The following is a 14,051-nucleotide window of genomic DNA, read 5'->3' on the forward strand; positions in this document are numbered from 1 at the left end:
TACAGCCAACCGTGTCATATTATAACACAAAAAAAGGAAGAGTGGGTCCACACACATAATTTTACATTGCGTTTGAAGCTCTTAATATACAATATGTTCCAAAGGAGAGCTCGTGAAAATGAAAATATCATATTAGGGGGGCAATTCTTTTATTTTCCAAACGACTCCAAAAGCTGAATAAAACGAATAAGGCGATCAATAAACTGGAATGGAGATCAGTCATGAGAAATGCATTAAGCAATTCCAGAGAGAGATGGCTACGGTATCGTCTCGCTGCGTCAGCAGTCTTCACCAAGAAGTCGAAAAAAGATGAAACGGAGAGGCTCTGCTCTTTCTACAATGATGGTACGGAGTCATCCTTCCATCTTTAAAGGAAATCGTGGAACTGAAAATTAGGAACACACTCGGAATATAACTTAAAAAGATGATTGGCTGTTGGCTACGCCATCAACAATACGGTCTCACTTAAAGGCTGACGCATTCATCACAAAAGTTATCTGCATTTTGTATTTCACTCGGACTGTGGGCTCTATAATAAAGACGACAAAACTCTAGGATTTCATTAATGGACAACTAGGGGTGCTTCTAACGTTTTGAATAATCAGTTGTTGATAGATAATTATTTATGAGAACTGGATCGAGATCTTCTCTTCAGTCGCTTGGTAGCTTCCTATCAAATCTACCAGTTTGTATAGGTTATATCACTTATTAAAGTTATTATATGTATACAGGGTGTCCACGATAAATTGGAACTATCTTAAAATTCAACCTGCTTGATAAAAATGGAATTTGGGGTGTATTTGTTCATATGAAAAAGTTAGACATGATATTAAACAATAAATTTATTCAACATGTCCTCCCTCAGCAGCCACCATTTTCTCCATCCTGCCCCTAAAGGATTTGCATGCCCTGATGACTTCCACGGAATCGACTGCATTCCACTCCCTCGTAATGGAGCCCTTCAAGGCCGCGATGCTCTTGTGAATGACCTGGAACACCTCTCTCTCCAACTTCCCTACCAGTAGTAATCACACAAATTGAGGTAGGGTGAGTTGGAGGGCCAGTTGTTGCGATACCAGAAAGTGATGTCATGGGAGTTGAAGAGGTTAGTGGTCCTCATGGCTATGTGTGCAGGTGCTGAGTCTTGTTGGAATATGAACTACCTCCCAGCGGCCGTATCCTTCATCCAGGGGATGACAAATTCCTCCATGACTTCGCAGTACCTTATCGGCTTAACCCTCTACTTGGGATGGAAGAAGAAAGGATGCATCACCTCACCGGTGCTGCAGATGACACCCAGGCTCATCACGGAGGCCGGGAACTTTGTGATGAAGACCGCAAGTATCTCTGCACTCTCTCCATGGCAAGCCACCTGTCATTCTGGACGTTGTAGCTTCTGCCGACAGTCCAGTTCTTCTCGTCAGAGAAGAAGATGATTCTTCCTCCATGGCTCTTCAAGTCATTGAGGAGACGCTTACCGTTGGTGAGCCTGGTGGCCTTCATGGATGCCGTGAGGATGTGTTGTTTGGCCATTCGGTATGACCTGTGCCCGATGTCCTCATTCACAGCCTTGGAGACCAGCTGATTGCCCACTCAACAGTTCTTGGCCAACCTGGACAAGGAAGTCCCCGACAAGGCCTCATTTGACTTCCAGAGGCCTTCAAGGAAGCAGCGAATGCGGATTCGGTCATTTCTCATGTAGTGGGCCTTGCGGCAGACCTTCCCCTCAACCTCTTAGGCATTGAAGACCAGGTACACCGTGGTCTTGGGTTAATTAAGAAGCTTGTAGATAGCAGAGGGCTTGTGTCCCGTGCGAGCTAATTCGAGGATGGCATCTCTCCTTGCTTGTTCCATGATGACTATTGTTTGTTGTCAAAACAATTGTGGTGGAAGTTAGAGTGTATTGTTCACGCAACCTTTTATATTAGTATGATTTAACCCCGAATATCCACATTATGGATCTGGATGAAGTTTAAAGTAATTCCAATTTATCGTGGACACCCTTTATATATTGAAGAGGGCAAGGAAGGTATAAATAATTTTTTCATATATTGAATCTTAATTATCGTTTTTATCTATGTTATATTTTCTTCTTAAATGTTTTTAACCGTATTACAAAAAATTTTTCACCTGTAGAGATTCAATATTATGTTTAGAAATATAAATGGCTAGATAATTTGAATTAAAAAAATCCCTTGGATGAATTGTCTTTCCTGAAATTAAACAATTTTTATGACTTTTAATGTCTTACTTTATAAATTACGTTACATTATTTGTTTTTTTCCTCATAAAAATGTCACATATAGAATTTAGTTTTCCTTAATTTAGGTGTGATGAATGAAGTTGATATTGTTTGGTCGGTTTTTAGAAAGTCATTCAAGGAAGAATCTTTGCAGATGTATCCTTATTAATTTTCAATATACTTCCTCTAAATATATTAGTTCACCTCAATGTTAAGATTACTTTAGTTAGGAATTGTCCCTTGCTCCCTTTTTTTCTGTAGTGGAGAACCATGTGAATTATAACAGTGGAAGATAACACACTTAATGATTTACGCTTCGAGACTTACACTGAAGCCAAAAAATGGATCTATGGCTGGTTTTCAGCCATAAAAAAACATTTTTTTGGAAAGGCATCAATAAATGGCCTGAAAGATGGGGAAAATGGGTGACTAGCGAAGGTGCATACATTGAAAATGACATGTGAAACCATTTTTTCACAATAAACGTTCAAAAAAAATATTTAAAGTCTCATTTCGTAGGCGTATATCTGGTAGTTACACCGAAGAACAAAAAAAAAAAAAAAAAAAAAAAAAAGATTCTTTGATATTATCTCACACACTGAAATTATTTCTGTCGACGAGTAGATCAATATTTTATGCGCCTTTCAAGTATTATATATAAATATCACATTAATATGGAGGTTTTATTGAGAGGAGTAAAACATTTAAGTCCTTGTTGGACTCAGAGTGGAATTGAGGATGGATTTTGGGTTAATTTATTTCTATGTCTTTGTAGAATACAGTTTATTTCTTTCATCTTTTCGATGTTCAAAGGTAATGAAATGGCATGGCTTTAAGTTTCTGTTACCAAACTGAGTCTGTATAAAAAAGAACTTGAACTGGCACAAACTTGCTAATAACACTTAAAGGCCGTCGGGTGATGTTCTGAAAAGATCAATAAAATTATTTTGACACCCTTTCCTAGACTGAAAAGAAAAGTGGTTCTGCTATAGGATGACTACTTCTACCCTTTTTAAAAATAAATCAAGATTCGAAGAAACAGAGAGGGACTGTAAGTCCAGTTTAGAGACTTCAAAGCATTTGTTTTGGATTTCCCGAGTGTGGTTAACATGGTGCACAGGACCACTGAGTTTTTGAGGATATACTACCATTCAGAAATAAAGATTGGGGATTGGCAGGTAATTTCACCACCTAAACATAGACTGTACTTCAAAATAGAATGCTTAATAACAATGGTGCTATTTATTATCTACGCCACAAGAAGTAAGAACTCTTGCATACCTACTAGTCTGTCTTGAGATCCCACAAAGTACTGGAGAGGTTCGATAGGAATGTAATTGTCTTACAGTTTTGTTTTTTAGTTTAATTGTTCAGCAGATTTTCGTTAAGATGTTAGTATCTTTTCTCATTTATCCATACTCGATTTTTTTATTTTTATGTTTGACCAATGAAGCATAAACGATTGTCACAAGTGTTAAATTAATTCATTAAATTATTTCATCATGAATTCGCTAGGTGTTTTTTGGAATGTATAGATATATGAAATTAATGTACTGAGAATAAAGTAATTATGTAACTTCAAAAAAAAAAAAAATAATAACGCTAAGAGATTTTTATTGCATCTCTTTACATCTAGTTGTTATCCAATTATGTTACTCTCTCACACTGTTGAACTACTATTTATTTAATTACAGAAATATTTACTAATCAACAAAATATATGTGGATTTCAATAAATCAATTTTCAACAAGATGTTTTCTGTTGTTTCTCTCAACCTTTCGCCAAAACAAAAAGGCTAAAAATAAGTAATTATTTCTCCAATTCTTCTCAACTAGGGTACTATTCCTCAAAATAGAGGGAAACTGTTAATAAATTAGCAAAACTAATTTGAGTTCAACTAATCAACGTTTAAACCACTCATAACATACATTAATATTTTAAAAAATTGACAAAAAGACAGTAGTTCTTCATACTTTATATATTTTTACTGAACTGTGGCGATGGTAAAAGCCAATAACGGTGGACTTATACTTAAGTATTTTGAAAATATAAAAATTATCATTGTTAGCAAAGGTAATTCATACCTGTACGACAAGAATATTAAATTTTTTTTTAAATAATGTAAATGTGCAAAAAAAATATTGGATGTAAATAAAATATATAAAAATATCTCACACGAAAAAGGGTTAACTAAAAATCGCTTGAAGTGAGCTCTCTTCCCTGACAAAAGCATAAAGGTATAGAATTCCAGAAACTAGCTAGTACATAGTAAAAAATATACTAGAAAATTTGGTTTTGGGAGGAAAATGGTGTTGTAATCAAAGTGGAAGGGGTAGCCTTTGCTTAGTATCTAGAGTGGGGCAAATGGTTTTATCCTCTAGTTTAAAATTCGGTGGAACGTACTAATATCCCTAATGGCACGGTTATATGCCCAAGTCTTGAATTTGCATAGATTGGTCTTGGTATCTCCCAATATAGGAAAAAATGACTCAAACCTAACTTGTACTTTTTCCAGGGATAAGATAGTTTCTAGAATTATTCCAGACATAATATCCGTATATTAATATTTGGAAGACATTAAGTTTGTAAAGTTTTACCATGACGACTTATTTGAATTATTCCCAAGTTTCGATTGGGCTTCCTTATAATCTAGTGTCAATGCTTTTTTAAATCTCAAATCAAGAGAAATGTGATTTCCTAAGTCTAAATAATCATTTACCACCTTATCACTGGAGTGAATGAACTCTTTTTAAAGAAAGGAAACCAAAATAAACAAATAAATTAGTTTTCTTCACAAACATAACGATGTGTACTAAATAAATCATTTATGTTCCAAATTTAGATATTATGTAAACTTTTTGAGAAATTAGATTACTACGAAGGTCGATAATGTATTGTAAAAACATACAAATGATTGAAAAAAACTGGAAAAACATGAGTGATATGATTTTTTTTAAATAATATAAGAGTTATATTTCATACATATACATAAAAGATTACTCATGTACCTCTCAATTTTGATATTTTCTTAGATTAGAAGTACAATCTGTTTATCAAAGTTTTTAGATTATTACTTTGACAAATAAGATCCCTCTTTTCCGTGAAAAGGTTTTTCCTCAATACAAAGTGCATTTTCCTAGCAATGATGTTAACTTTATTAGGAAACCTATTACAAAACTTATATTCTTATGGGATATTATATTTATTTAATCTTCCACCTCTATTTTCTGAGATGTGGCAGTAAAAAATGAAGATTGATTGATTTCTGAATTTATAATTAATTTTTGGAGGATTTGATATTTTCCAAATGTCTTCATACATAACACTTAGAAATAATGTAATTATATATAACATATCTGATGGTATAAAGAGGCAATATTGTATGCAATATGATTGTTAGTAATTTCCTTTTTAATTTATATTATCATAATTAAGCAAACCATATAATATACCACAGCATCAAATAGTAATATTTACATTACTTTTTAAATCTAAAATATTCCAATTTTAAACTCTGGAATCCCTTTCGGGTTTACAAATTTCTTTATTTATCAATGTTTTTATGTAGGACTAACAAACAGTTTATAAAGTTTTCCTTTGTTGTTATTGAACCGTTAAACATGAAGAAATCAAACGGATTTTGCCTTAGAGAACCACTCGACCGTGGTGTTACCATATTAGAAGGGGTCTTTGTGCTTAGAAATGCGTGGACGGATTGAGTTTCGACTACATGGGGACCCAACACTGTACCTGTCCAACCTCAGGGCCAGGGTGTATTTTGATATATTAAAAGGATTTCTTGATGATAAGGAAAGGGGCAGCAGATAAGTTCAACTAACCTCAGGGCTCAGTAATTCCCTATACAGCCTCTGTATTATAGTATATTAGAAGGGCTCTATCCTGGCATGTTTCTTGATCATTCGATAGTATTATTGCCAAATATAATAAAAATTGCAACGAAGTGGCACACGATCGTATTGTCTTGGAATGATATCCCTGACAATGATATTGCTTCACGATGATATAACCAACAACATGTTTGTCTCATAAATCATAATGTAAATGTACACAACGATATTACCACGCAACGATATTTCCTTCACGTTTTTGTCTGCAACCTTTTAACCACACAATTATTTTACAGTGAACTGACTGGGATACATCACATCACATTAAGTAAAGCACTGTGACTTTTCCTAGTATCTACGATAAACCATTACAGTATACTTATAGGATGAATGTAATAGGCATCATGCAGACTAACTTCTATGTTATCATATTAATATACTTCTGCGACAGGAAATTACCATAAATATGCAATAAAAACTCCAATCATGTGCTAATCCTCCGTCAAGACTTATTCTAGTTATTTTAATCGAATGAGTGTCGATCCCTTCCCTCTTTATCCAATAATATACTTTTCAATTTGCGAAGTTATGAACTTATAAATAAAATGGTTATTATAATTGTTTTTCAACTATCTGCTATTGCTTTCTCATATTTCGAGATCAAAAGAGTGTGCGGCAATCCCTTACAATGTATCCTTCAAATCTAATAATATCAAATAATATTTTGATAAATTGACTACAAAAGAATTACTGTAACCATTGAAATATAAAAAAATAATAAAATTAGATCTTGGTTATTTAATTATTGTCATTATTTAAAAAATAAATAAACAGATACATCTATAAAAGTACATTTATGGGAGTCTAGTAAGGCGTTAATTTGCTCATAAAAATATGATTATACAAACACCTATATGATGATGCTCTGAAACTGTTGTTGTTTAAGATATTTGGGTGTGTTGGTATATTACTATTCCGTGTAATATCTTTTTATATACCCAATTGTGTAAAAAAAAATGACCTTCAGTTAAGGTTATACGTTTCTTATAAAATCTCTTTCTTTTTATTAATCTTAAAAGTATATATTTTAGATACATATATTTGGATTTATTTTCCAAACTTTTTATAACGCTTATAAAAAAAACTGGGAATTAAACATTTCCTAGGGTTAAATTGGTCCAAAGATGATAATTTTCATCCAAAGTTTTAAAGTTCAAGATGCCTCCAAATTAGAAAAAAGTGTTCCTGGATAAAAATAACATTAGGTTGGAGAAAAAGTCATTTCGTATTTTCCACTCCTTCTATTTAAATTAGTATGTCTTGTTTACTATGTCACTTTGGGGTTGGTTCAGCCGTCGAATTTTGTTGGTGCCAAAGGAAGAAATTCGCAATATTGTATATTTTTACTACCTAAAAGGTAAAAACTTTTCGAAAGTGGGCGAAAAAATGTGCAAACTACGTATCAGGGACTGATACACTTTTGGTTGTGTTGCACAAAAGTGATAATTGATCATTTTTGTCCTACTCAATTATATCCTCTACCGTCAATAACTTGACTTTTTAAGGCTGGCAATCGAACAGAAGCGGATAGTATTGTTAAATAGGAGACAACAAGACATCATCAAGATGAATACAAGCAGTACGCATCTTTGATAACGCGCTAGAAGCTCCGGGAGTTCGGTTGGGAAGTTCTTACGCATCCAGTTACAGACTGGACATGCCAATAAATGACCAATACCTGTTACCGTCTATGGCCAACAAGCTTAGGGTTACAAATGTGGCCTCAATAGAGACTTATGAAATTGGTTTTCCATTTTTTTTTTTTGCCAATATGAACAAAACAGGGCTTAAATCAAATGATTTTAACCCTTGTTATTAAGCATTGAAAAAAAAAAATATTTCTCAACCTTATTCCCCGAAATATCAATGGCCAACTTGAGCAAGTCCACAGGGTTGCCAATACGATGCAGTCAGGGACCTACGACTCAAAAGCTACAAGAAAAGGTATCGACAGCTCATTACAAAGGGCATCATGGCAATGAGAGTGACCAAAGGAAAAATACTTCTCAAATGGATCAAGAAAAATTATAACTTGTGAGGATAAGTTTTGGACTGTGGACCAGGCCAGAATGCACAAAACAATTGTTACCGCAGAGTACAATGTGGATCCTCAATACTAGTCGAAGTTCAATAAGGACATACACTTATAATTTCCCAACCAATTGGCTATGTTACTCATCGTCTTTGAAGCAAGAGAGATTACTCTATATTTATAATTTATATGTTCTCTCTACAAGAATCCAACAATAATGAAAACAAGTTTAGAAAACAAAAAAATTTAAGTAGCAATTACAAAAAGCCCGCCCTTTTCCCCTTTTAATGTGATTTTCATCCACGCAAATGTCTAGTGCTAAAAAATGTAACCGTTTTTTAGCACGCCCAATTTTTTTTTTTTTTTTTTTTGTTAATTGAAACTGAAGAGTGAATTTTATTTCCTAAGCTATTGATGCATTATAAGCATTGATGTATAAAAAGCCGGTTTAAATATTTACGTCTGCTCATAAAAGGCAGAGAGTAACCCTGAAGATTTGTTGCAGATGTATAATTTTAACTCCGTTAGGCTCAAAGTAGAATTGAGGATCGACGTCAGTGTAGTTTTTGCCTATTTCATTTGTTAATATGTCCTCTCATCACAGCTGCTTCTAACTTATTTAATAACATCATGACAGATAAGCTGTTCTTTTCCAAAACATTCTGCAAACTGTTTGGGAGGCCATGTTAATTTCTGGTGGTTTTTTTTAACATGTCCCAAATGTTTGATATCCATCACTGCAAATGTTGCTCCATAGAATAACTATTGTGTAATGACGTCAACGTAGATATCATCCCCTCACGTCGTACTGGATATTTACTTGAGGTATAGATCAAAAAGTGACTGGCGTCTCAAAAAGCAATTATAGGACTTACAACATTACCAAAATTTATTCAAAATCAAAAAATTTGAGACAAAAAAAGAATAATAGAAATCAGAGAACTTTCAGTCCTTTTTTTTGTGCAAAAAAAACAATGCATTTTGAACATAAACCCATAATACAAATTAAAGTATTTTATTTCACAGTTTTTGCAAAAAAGAACCAGTTATCGAGGATTATTTCTTCGAGGACCTTATTCTCCATTACTTTTTTGTTTTTTGTAAGTACAAAAAAATATTGCTACATTTATGTTCTTCTTTACAATGCAAATAAATGGCTAATAATATCATTTTTGCAAAATGTAATGCAAAAACCTTTTTTGACATTTTCTACTAAAATTTTTGACCAAAATAAAAGATGGACTTTTCATCTCGACAATTTTTTTTCATTCAATATATGCTAGTATGTTGTTTGAAGTTATTAAACAACTATTTTTTTAATTCATAATAAAACATAAATTATAATGCTTGGCTGCACAGAAGGCCTCTATACATTAAGAAGAAATAACATTGACAATTGCCAATGGTATTTCCCACTCCTTCCTTGATCAGAGAACGATGAGTAACACTTTGATAGTATAGTATATATCTATGATTATAGTTGATAATATTGTAGAGAATAACGCGTGCGAGTAGAAGGGGGGGAGAAAGACATATGGTATTATTGTTTAAATACTGATGAGATTATCATCTGCCTGATGTATTATGATTATTTATATATATTATTTTATTATATGATTTTTGAGGGTATAACGAAAGAATTTATTATCAAAATGTTTAATAAAAATATACTACGTATAATTGACTTAGACGGTTTTTATCCGTTACAGTGGATTTGAAAACGTCACATTCTATGAAATTGTAATTCATTATGAACCATATTCTCAGAATAATAACTAATAAAACGACAAAATAAGAGTATTTCGAAATATATTTGAAGTTCCAAGTTTAAAATAGAAGGCTTAAATTAAATATAATCTACATACTAAAAAATAAACCATCATACATTTAAGTTAAATATACAAAATTAAACAATTAGAATCATATAACTAATAATAACAATAAATTATAAACACAGAATATTGAAATAATAGATTGATCCAAATAATATTTTCTTGTTCTAACATCGGAATTCAGTTCAATATGTCATAACTTTAGGTTGCAAAACACAAGCCAGGCGTGGGGTTTAATAAAAAATATCATCACCCTTTTTTCCTCATGTGCAAGTTGCATATACAATTGTGCACAGGATAGAAAAATCTCTACCGATAAGATCTTAATTATTAATAATAAAGTAAATTTCAAAATCATAAAATAATGTTAGATTTAAATCCATATCTTCTTCCAATCTTAGTACGAACAGCTTCTAGAATCCCACTTTCATTTATTTCATGTTTATCTAAGAAAAGAAAAGTTAATCCATGCAATAAAATTTTAAACCTTAATTACTTATCTTAGATATAAAAATTATGTAGTAATATCCGGCGATATTACTCCTTATTAAGAGCATCAAAAAAAGACCCCTGGTGATTTATGCTTGTATAACAACATACTATTATAATGAAGGATACACACAATTACTAATTATAATGCTACACCCAATGTAACTACCTCCGTTGTTGTGACCATTTAAGCCGTTGTTTTTGCCTTTTATGAGTTTTTTGAAAGTCATTTCTTGGAGTTTATGAACCATAACTAATCCTTAAGTGACAAAAAAGTAATATTTATAGACTATGTAATATTGGAAAACCTAATGATCATACCAAAGTCTTTAAGCGAAGTAAGTAGTCTCAGACAAACTAGTTGCGAACCATCCAAAGCTACAACCCCCGTTGTTGTGACCATTTAAGCAGTTGTTTTTGCCCTTTACTGAGTTGTGTATCATAATTCTTGATATGTTTAGCTAAAATAAAATCATATTTTATGGTTAGATTTTAAAAAAATTGAATACTTACTGTGAGATAGTACAAAATTCAGAGTTCCATTTCGATATTCGTAAATACTTTTTACTGATAACATGATCATCATTTGGTGTGGATGACTCAAAACATTTTTATATGTATTTCTATATATGACATCAGTACCAACATCCTCCATTAATTTAATGATGGTTCCTCGGGAAGGGATATGTTTACCCTTGTATTTCTCCATAAATTTTTTGAACGTAGATGATTAGCAATGGATAAGGTTATATTACATGCAATAAGCATCGTTGTGAGATCAAAGTTAAAGTCTGACTTGATGTATTCATCGTCAAATTGATTTTATAGATGAATATCCATACTCTTGTTATGATATGAGGATAATGAGTGGCGTGTAATTCTAGACAGGGGACTAAAGGCACATTTATATCGACAAATCCGACAAACCATCTGTTTCTCATCCGGTAAGTATTTTCCAAATTCCTGGGCCTCCATTTTCATAAATCCAGACAGAAGGCGACGTCATTTTGGGGATTTTATTCAGTTCTCTATCGACTATCACCATCTCATATTATATTAATATTGAATAATAAAGGCGGGAATGATAACGTTCATGATTGATAGAAGAAGATGTATATTATTTAATCAATGATGCCGTCTAGTGTAAACTGATCGCATTTACACAACGTGAGATGCACATTACTGATTTCCTATATAGGAAACATACTGATTTCCCTTTTAAACACCCCTAAATATTATTTTTGCATTATGAATTTTCTTTAAATTCCCCATTGATAAGTAGGAAATCTTTATTTCAAAATAGATGATAACAACACGACAATCTACTTAAAAGTGAAAAAAAATCAAAAAAGCATACAAACCAACTTTTTTTTCCTTTTCTAATATCTAAACTGTGTTTTTATCTATAAAAATCCCATCCACATACATCCAATAAGTATAAAATAATCTTATATTATGTATATTAAAATACAATAGAGGTTGATAACTTGAGTTGCTTGAAATATGACTGCCAGTATGTAAAAATATATCTGTATTTATCTTCATCAAGCTGAAATAGTGATATTGAAGTGGTGTCTGTGATTGGTTTAAGAATATCATAGTAAGGGATATTGGTGACTATGACATATCTATATAAAAATATGAATAGTAATACTTGTATATCATCATTTATCTATCAAATTTTTTTTTTTTTGATTTTTTTCTCGTGATTTTGTACATAATAACAAGCAGACGTAAGTATTACTTTAAAGTTAATGTTGATCTTCTTTTTTTAACGTTTTTAATCAAGCGTGATAATTTTGATTATATATATTTAAAAGTTTTTGAAAATAATAGAAATGAAATAAAACTTTGTTTATTCGAGCTGAAATCTTTTCAATAAAAATTAACATATTTTGAATAAATGTGTTTAAAGAAAATAATAAATATAAAAAACAATAATACATACTATATTGAGCAAAGAATGCAAAAATATTACAACAAAAAATAATTCATATGTATCCCGGAAAGAAAATAACCTTTTCATTTTTGAAAGGTTTAATTTTTCCTCTCACCTTTTAACACTGACAATCAATGCAATTGATATCATTTGACATCACCCATAAATCTTATCATGTTCCTTATTTTTGCACAATTTATAGCAAAAAATAAAACTTCTTAGACTACCATACTGGTTATACACTTTTGAATTTTTATGATCTATACCAGTGGTTCTCAAAGTATGTTCCAGAGTACACTGGTGTGCCCCCTAACCATATGAGTGCGTTCGCTAAAAAAATAAGTATTTTTACTTCTAAATAAAAAATTCAATAAAAAAATATGACATTTCATATATACAAGAATAGCATTGTCCAGGCATTAAGAAATTAAAATTAGTTCTAAATTCTTCCGCCTGATAAATATAGTAAAGTTAATTTTTATTGCACACCTTTTTTAAGAAGAACATTATAATTTTTAGCAATATGTTACCTCACTAACAGAAAAATACCCTATGTATCTTGATATTAGCTATCCGTCACCTCTTCTTATTCGCTAAATTATTAAACTATGGCTATTTCATAATTTTTTCATTTTGTAAATAAATAAATAATACCCTTATCGGTTTAGCATTTTGGGTTCTTGAACCACTAGAACCAGAACCAATAAAACCGAACGGAGACTGCAATATCCGGCTTAACGGTCTTGGTTAGTGTGTTTTTTTTTCTTATATAGTATAAATAAATAAAATACAATATATGTTATAAAAATAAAGTAGATTTAATCAATAAGTCAATGAGTTTTTTTGTTTTTTTTTTTTGCGTTTGTAGCGTTTCCTTATGATTTTTTACGTCACAGGTGTCACAGTTTTATCTGAATTCCAAATAGTAAGGGCTTATTATGGATCTAAAAAAGTGATTTTAGGCATCAGACAATGAAAAAAAGAGGCAATGTGTGCAGTAAATTATGGATCCAGGTCCGCTACTATACCTATAATATGATAACTGTAATATTTATTGAGTCGGGGTTTCCTGAACTCCCTATACTATTACATTTTTAGCTGAGACCCCTTACTACAAAACATGTATGTTTAGACTAAAGGCAATCCTTAATTCTCCATTTTCTTGTCCCATCCCTAGCCTCCCCTCACGACCCTCACTTTGAAGACAATTGTCTTAAGCAAGCTTAGCTTCCGGGCCCCTACTGGAACTTGGGGCACTACCCACTCTGCGTATAAGGTAGCTGTGGCCCTGTATGTGTGACTAGAATTTTCTAGCGAAGCCCCTTGTTTTAAGTACCTGTTATCAAACTGAACATGTACAAAAAGAACCCAGACCACTGAAATGAAAGAACCAAGACCAGAACCGATAGAACCACTGAAACTGAACCAGGCTTAACGTTAATTATGAATACGTATGCTCCGCTTCCAAAAAAGAAAGGCATGCAATTTCTTGTTGATCCCTTATCGTATATATATATAAGATAAGTTGTCCATCTTATTATTTCAAAGAAAAGTTTTTGGCTATCATACAGAAAGACAAATAAATGTACAGCTACGCTTTTAATATTAT

At 32.1% G+C, this 14,051-nt stretch overlaps 1 long non-coding RNA gene across 1 annotated transcript; it reads right to left on the minus strand.

Annotated features, from left to right (window-relative positions):
• Nucleotides 1-9,974: 9,974 nt before the first annotated feature.
• Nucleotides 9,975-11,635, minus strand: LOC121123856 (uncharacterized). Its single transcript, XR_005866143.2, has 4 exons — nt 11,017-11,635; nt 10,825-10,964; nt 10,673-10,762; nt 9,975-10,613 (listed from the first exon to the last, which is right to left on the minus strand). It is a non-coding gene; the product is annotated as an uncharacterized lncRNA (long non-coding RNA).
• Between the last annotated feature and the right edge of the window lie 2,416 nt (nt 11,636-14,051).

This window comes from Lepeophtheirus salmonis, chromosome 9 (genome assembly GCF_016086655.4).
Source record: "Lepeophtheirus salmonis chromosome 9, UVic_Lsal_1.4, whole genome shotgun sequence".
In the NCBI taxonomy this organism is placed as follows: domain Eukaryota; kingdom Metazoa; phylum Arthropoda; class Copepoda; order Siphonostomatoida; family Caligidae; genus Lepeophtheirus; species Lepeophtheirus salmonis.